The sequence below is a fragment of the Triturus cristatus genome, unplaced genomic scaffold (assembly GCF_964204655.1).
Source record: "Triturus cristatus unplaced genomic scaffold, aTriCri1.1 SCAFFOLD_507, whole genome shotgun sequence".
Taxonomy (NCBI): domain Eukaryota; kingdom Metazoa; phylum Chordata; class Amphibia; order Caudata; family Salamandridae; genus Triturus; species Triturus cristatus.
Window position 1 is genome coordinate 42,045 of NW_028188206.1, and position 6,956 is coordinate 49,000.

A 6,956-nucleotide genomic window follows, 5' to 3' on the forward strand; every position below is an offset into this window, starting at 1 on the left:
GCCGTAGATGTAGGAACTTCTCCTTTGTGCGCCTGGTAAACCCGACTCCTAGGTAGCTTTGGCAGAGGCTGGTTGTGTAGCTTTGAATGACAGTCCAGCCATGGGCCCGGGTTGCTAGGCTTGCTTTGTCATTAATTAACGACGTAGATCTGACTGATTTGTTAACTAGTAGTTTAAAGGTGTTATGAGATCCGCTGCTCATCCAGGCTTCTTGAAGACTCAAGGAATTTAAGGAGTGATTAAGATATAGCGCAGCCGCGCTCTTGCTTTTACTTTCCATCTCTTTCCATAGGTGGTAATTTAGGCTTGTGGGTTCCCCTCTCTGTATCTTGTGCCATCTTTTGGCATAGGCACCCATTCGCTCTAGAATTTGGTTTCTCAGGCCAAATTCCAGCCTGATTTGTGCCTGGGAAGTATAGTTGGGCAAGCTGAAGGTTATTCTCATGGCCTTCGCTATTGTGTTGTTCAGTTGCTGGGCGTCCCTTCCTCGGAGGCATTCGCTACCGTAGGTCAGGGCCGATGTTAGTTTTGCCTGTAGCACTTGCAGCAGGGGTGTGAAGCTTCGGCCGACTGCTTTTGTTTTGAGGTTCCTTAGTGCTATCCCTACGCTGGTGCCCCTCCGTTTTATTGCGTCCTTTTGCTGATTGAATGAGCCCTTTCCGTCGAAAATTACCCCCAGGTACCTACACTCCTCTACTGTCTCCAATATGGACCCTCCCATGTGCCAGTGAAATCCTACTGGCGGTCTTTTTGCGTTAATCCTCATTGTTTGGGTTTTTAAGAGATTGATGGTGAGGTTATTGTCTATCGAGTACTTGAACGTAGTGGTGATCAGATGTTGTAGCCCTATCGGTGTTCTGCTTATTAGGACAATATCGTCGGCATACATTAGATTGGAAATAGTAAGGCCGCCTAGGCTAGGGGCGTGAGAGTTAGTTTCGTCCAGCAGTTGAGCCAGGTCGGACATGAAAATGTTGAAGAGTGTTGGAGCTAGGACACAGCCTTGTTTTAAGCCTTTGGTGGTCATTATTTTTCTTGAGAGGAAATCTCCTGTCCCTAGCTTGACTTGGACCCATGTGTCCGTGTGGAGTAGAATCAGCTGTGTGAGAAGACCTGATGGGATGTTCCTTTTTTCCAATTTTGACCATAGTAAGTTTCTGTTGACGGTGTCGAACGCTGAGGTGAAGTCAATGAAGCATACATACAGGGGTAGGTTAACTGTCTTTGTGGCGTCGATGAGGAGCGAGAGAGCTAGCATGTTTGATGTTGTTCCCATTTGTTTGCGGAATCCTGTCTGAGTAATAGGGATTACTGCATTTTCTTCTGACCAGTCCAAAAGCTCCTCTAATAAAAGACCAGCGTAATATTTGGCTTCGTTGTCGATTAGGGCTATTAGTCTGTAGTTTTTTGGATCCTTTATATTGCCCTTCTTGTGTATAGGTGCTATTATAGAGCCTTTCCATGACGCTGGGATTGTTGCAGTGTCTCTTATCTGCTTGAAGAGTGGGACTAGGGCTGCTGCCCAGAAATCCGGGTTTTGTTTGTACAGTATTGGGGGAATCCCGTTGGGGCCTGGTGCCCCCTCCGCTTTCCCCATCGCAATCCTGCTTATTATTTGTTTTTCCATAAGGTCAAATGCGTTACTGCCCAATTGTAACGTCCGTGTTGGACTTTTTTTGGCCTTGTCCGATTGCCTGATAGGTGTGGGCTGTGGCGCTGTGTTGAAATGAGCCTGAAGATGGTTGGCCCAGGCTTCCTCGGAAACATAAGAAACGATGGTCGGGGTCCTAGCGTTCTGGAGTGAGTTAACTGTTTTCCAGAATCTTCCGCTTGTGTTGGTTCCTTTAGCGTCGTGTAGAAGTCTTGCCCACATTTCGTCCTCTTCTTCCCTTTTGCCCTGCCAGATTATTCTCTTTTTTTCCTGTTTTAAGTTTTGCATCTCCAGTTGAATTATAGGGTCCGGTCCATCACAATGTAGTTTGCGCAGCAGTTTGTTGATGTTACTTTTCAGGTGCTTAATCTTGATGTTTTGATTTAAGGCCTTGTCGCAGTTGCCAGTTGAGTCAATTCTCTTTCCTTGGCTTTTGTAGCTTTGGCCACAGGACTTGGGTTTCCTTGTGTGGGCCTGACCCAGGCTCCTCGTGAAGTGTTCCCAAGCGTTTAGGTACTCAGTGTTGTTTGTGATGCACTTTTCCCACCGGCTTTTTGCGTCGGTTGTAAGGCCTTCCAGGTTTGACGTGTTGCATTTGATTCTTTTTTGAGCCACCAGCAGTGAACAATTCAAGTTTGTCGCTAGTCTGGCTTGCGCCACCCCCTGGAAGTTAAGGCCAAATTCTTGGGGCTGGTGGTCACTATCTGTCATTGTGCCAATTCGGAAATCCGTGATTTTCGCGAAGAGATGCAGGGATACAAATGTGAAGTCTATGGAGGAGCTGGCTGTTGAATTGTGAAAAGTAGCTGACGGGGGGCTGTCGTTTGCGAAGCGGCCATTTAGTGCTGCCAGGTTAAGGTGTTCAAGATCCTTAATGCTTGAGTTTGACAGCCGGTTTTGGTAACCCCATTTGCTTATTGCTTGTTGTGGGATTTCCCATGCAAGGAACAGTTCTTCTAGCGATGTGTCCCTTGTTTGAGGCCCTCCCAGAAACATATTGAAGTCCCCTGTAACTATGAGGTTTGTGTTCGCTGACTCTGTCAGTGTTTTTGAGATCTCTTCTACCAAGAGGATCATTCCTGTCTTTTTTTCCCGGGGATGCAGATATACGTTCATCAGCCTTAGATTTTGTTTTGAATCTTTTCCCCTCACTTCTAGTTCTATTGTGAGGGTGCAGTTGTTTCCTGCCTGTTTCGCGTGTATGTGTTTTGATTCGTTAAAGGTCTTTATTGCTGTGTATATTGTAAGACCGCCCTTTGGATGGCCGTATTTAGTAATTCTAGTCGCTGGGAGGTAATATGTGTTGTAGCCTTGAATGTGATGTGGTTGTTCTAGCCAGGTCTCCTGTAAGGCTATTATGTCAAATGTTTGAAGGTAAGAAAGTAGCTGAAGGTCGTCTTTTTTATTTCCTAGGCCATTGATATTCCAAGAACATGATCTTAGATGTTGCTTTATGGCTGGATTTTGTTGAGTTTTTTGTCAAAGCTTTTCAGCCCTTGTGTTTATTGTCCTCGCTATCCAATTCCAGTCGGTTGGGTCAGTTGGGCAATGCTCTTGCCTGTTTGTCCTGGGCACTGAGTGGCTTCTGGCCCCCTTTAGGACGCTTTCGGTTTTCCCTGGATGTAGCTTGCTTGTTGGTGTCTGCAGTGGTGTGTCAGCAGCGGTGTGTCAGCAGTGTGTCAGCAGCGGCATGTCAGCAGTGGTTTGGCAGCAGTGGTGTGTCAGCAGTGGTGTCAGCAGCGTTATGTCAGCAGCGACGTGTCAGCAGTGGTGTATCAGCAGTAGTGTCAGCAGCGGCGTATCAGCAGCAACATGTCAGCAATGGTGTGTAAGCAGCGGTGTGTTAGCAATGGTGTCAGCAGCCGCATGTCAGCAGCCGCATGTCAGTAGTGGTGTGTCAGCAGTGATGTGTCAGCAGTGATGTGTCAGCAGCAGCATGTCAGCAGTGGCGTGTCAGCAGTTGTGTGTCAGCAGTGGTGTGTCAGCAGTGGTATCTGCAGCAGCATGTCAGCAGCGGTGTGTCAGCAGTGGTGTGTCAGCAGTGGTGTGTCACCTGTGTCGTGGCAGCAGCGTCGTGTCAGCAGTGGTGTGTCAGCAGTGGTGTGACAGCAGCGGCATGTCAGCAGTGGTTTGTAAGCAGTGGTGTGTCAGCAGTAGCGTGTCAGCAGTGACGTGTCAGCAGTGGAGTGTCAGCAGCAGCGTGTCAGCAGTGTGTCAGCAGCGTGTCAGCAGTGTGTCAGCAGCGGCATGTCAGCAGTGGTTTGGAAGACATGGCTTGGCAGTTCGGGCTGGACTGTTCCCATGAGGCACAGGGTCAAGACTGATTTGCATATGGCCATGTCTAAACTGGGGTGGTGTAGTGGGCAAAAGAACGATGGATTTAACCCAGATCTCTTGACTGGGGGAGAATGTCTGCATTGTCAGCATTCCGTCCATCATTTGTTTGTTGTAACGCTTTTCGCCCTAAGTGGGATGGGTATTCCCAGACGTGGGACCCGTGCTCACTACGCCACTGGAGTCAAGCTATCCTGGCTGATGACGGCTGATAGCCAGAAACCGGTCCTAGGATGCTTGATTCTGGTCCAGGGAAGACATGGCTTGGCAGTTCGGGCTGGACTGTTCCCATGAGGCACAGGGTCAAGACTGATTTGCATATGGCCATGTCTAAACTGGGGTGGTGTAGTGGGCAAAAGAACGATGGATTTAACCCAGATCTCTTGACTGGGGGAGAATGTCTGCATTGTCAGCATTCCGTCCATCATTTGTTTGTTGTAACGCTTTTCGCCCTAAGTGGGATGGGTATTCCCAGACGTGGGACCCGTGCTCACTACGCCACTGGAGTCAAGCTATCCTGGCTGATGACGGCTGATAGCCAGAAACCGGTCCTAAGATGCTTGATTCTGGTCCAGGGAAGACATGGCTTGGCAGTTCGGGCTGGACTGTTCCCATGAGGCACAGGGTCAAGACTGATTTGCATATGGCCATGTCTAAACTGGGGTGGTGTAGTGGGCAAAAGAACGATGGATTTAACCCAGATCTCTTGACTGGGGGAGAATGTCTGCATTGTCAGCATTCCGTCCATCATTTGTTTGTTGTAGCAGTGGTTTGTCAGCAGTGGTGTGTCAGCAGTGGTGTCTGCAGTGGCATGTCAGCAGCAGTGTGTCTGCAGTGGTGTGTCAGCAGTGGCATGTGAGCAGTGGTGTGTCAGCTGTGGTGTGTCAGCAGCAGTGTTTCAGCAGCGGTGTGTCAGCAGTGGTGTGTCAGCAGCGGTGTGTCAGCAGTAGTGTCAGCAGTGGCGTGGTAGCAGCAGTGGTTTAGCAGTGTTGTGTCAGCAGCAGCATGTCAGCAGCAGCGTGTCAGCAGTGGTGTGTCAGCAGTGGTGTGTCTGCAGCAGCATGCGGCGTGCCAGCAGTGTTGTGTCAGCAGTGGTGTCAGCAGCAGCAGCGTGTCAACAGCGATGTGTCAGCTGTGGTGTGTCATCAGCGATGTGTCAGCAGTGGTGTGTCAGCTGTGGTGTGTCAGCAGCGGTGTGTCAGCAGTGGTGTCAGCAGCGGCTTGTCAGCAGTGGTGTGTCAGCAGTAGTGTGTTAGCAATAGTGTCAGCAACAGCATGTCAGCAGTGACATGTCAGCAGTGGTGTGTAAGCAAGGGTGTGTAAGCAATAGTGTCAGTAGCGGCGTGTCAGCAGCAGCGTGTCAGTAGCATCGTGTCAGCAGCGACGTGTCTTCAGTGGTGTGTCAGCATTGGTGTGACAGCAGTGGTAGACAGCAGTGGCATGTCAGCAGTGGTGTGTAAGTAGTGGTGTGTCAGCAATGGTGTCATCAGTGGCGTGGCAGCAGTGGAGTGTCAGCAGTGGTATGTCAGCAGTGATTTTTTAGCAGTGTAGTGTCAGCAGTGGTGTGTCAGCAGCGGTGTGTCAGCAGTGTGTTAGCAGCGGCATGTGAACAGTGGTTTGTCAGCAATGGTGTGTCCGCAGTGGTGTATGCAGTGTCATGTCAGCAGCGGCATGTCAGCAGCAGCATGTCAGCAGCGGCATGTCAGCAGCAGCATGTCAGCAGCAGCGTGTCTGCAGTGGTGTGTCAACAGTGGCTTGTCAGCAGTGGTGAGTCAGCTGTGGTGTGTCAGCAGCGGTGTGTCAGTAGTGGTGTCAGCAGCGGTGTGTCAGCAGTGGTGTGTCAGCAGCAGTATGTCAGCAGTAGTGTCAGCAGTGGTATGTCAGCAGTGGTGTTTTAGCAGTGGTGTCAGCAGTGGCATGTCAGCAGCGGCATGTCAGCAGCGGCGTGTCAGCAGCGACGTGTCAACAGTAGTGTGTCAACAGTGGTGTGTCTGCAGCGGCGTGCCAGCAGTGGTGTGTCAACAGTGGTGTGTCAGCAGTGGTGTCAGCAGCAGCGTGTCAGCAGCGATGTGTCAGCAGTGGTGTGTCAGCAGTGGCGTGTCAGCAGTGGTGTGTCAGTAGTGGCGTGTCAGCAGTGGCATGTGAGCAGTGGTATGTCAGCAGTGATGTGTCAGCAGTGGTGTTAGCAGTGGCGTGTCAGCTGCGATGTGTCGGTGACAGCAGTGGTGTGTCAGCAGTGACGTGTCAGCAGTGGCACGTCAGCAGCACCATGTTAGCAGCTGCGTGTCAGCAGTGGTGTGTCAGCAATGGTGTGTCAGCAGTGGTGTGTCAGCAGTGGTATGTCAGCAGAGGCGTCAGCAGGGATGTATCAGCAGTGGTGTGTCACCAGTGGTGTGTCAGCAGTGTTATGTCTGCAGTGGCTTGTCAGCAGCGGCGTGCCAGCAGTGGAATGTCTGCAGTGGTGTCAGCAGCGATGTGTTAGCAGCAATGTGTCAGCAGTGGTGTGTCAGCAGAGGTGTGTTAGCAGTGGTGTCAGCAGTGGCGTGTCAGCAGCGGCATGTCAGAAGTACTGTGTCAGCAGTGGTGTGTCATCAGCGGCATGTCAGCATTGGTTTGTCAGCAGTGGCTTGTCAGTAGAGGTTTGTTAGCAGTGGTGTGTCAGACATGGTGTCTGCAGTGGCGTGTCAGCAGTGGCGAGTCAGCATTGGCGTGTCAGCAGTTGTGTGTCATCAGTGGTGTGTGACAGTGGCATCTGCAGCGGTGTGTCAGCAGTGGTTTTAGAAGTAGGGTGTCGGAAGCAGAGTGTCAGCAGTGGCGCGTCAGCAGTGGGCGAATCAGCAGCGATGTGTCAGCAGCGATGTGTCAGCAGTGCTGTGTCAGCATTAGTGTGTCAGCAGTGGTGTGTCAGCAGTGGTGTCAGCAGCGGTGTGTCAGCAGCGGCATGTCAGCAGTGTTGTGTCAGCAGCGGCAT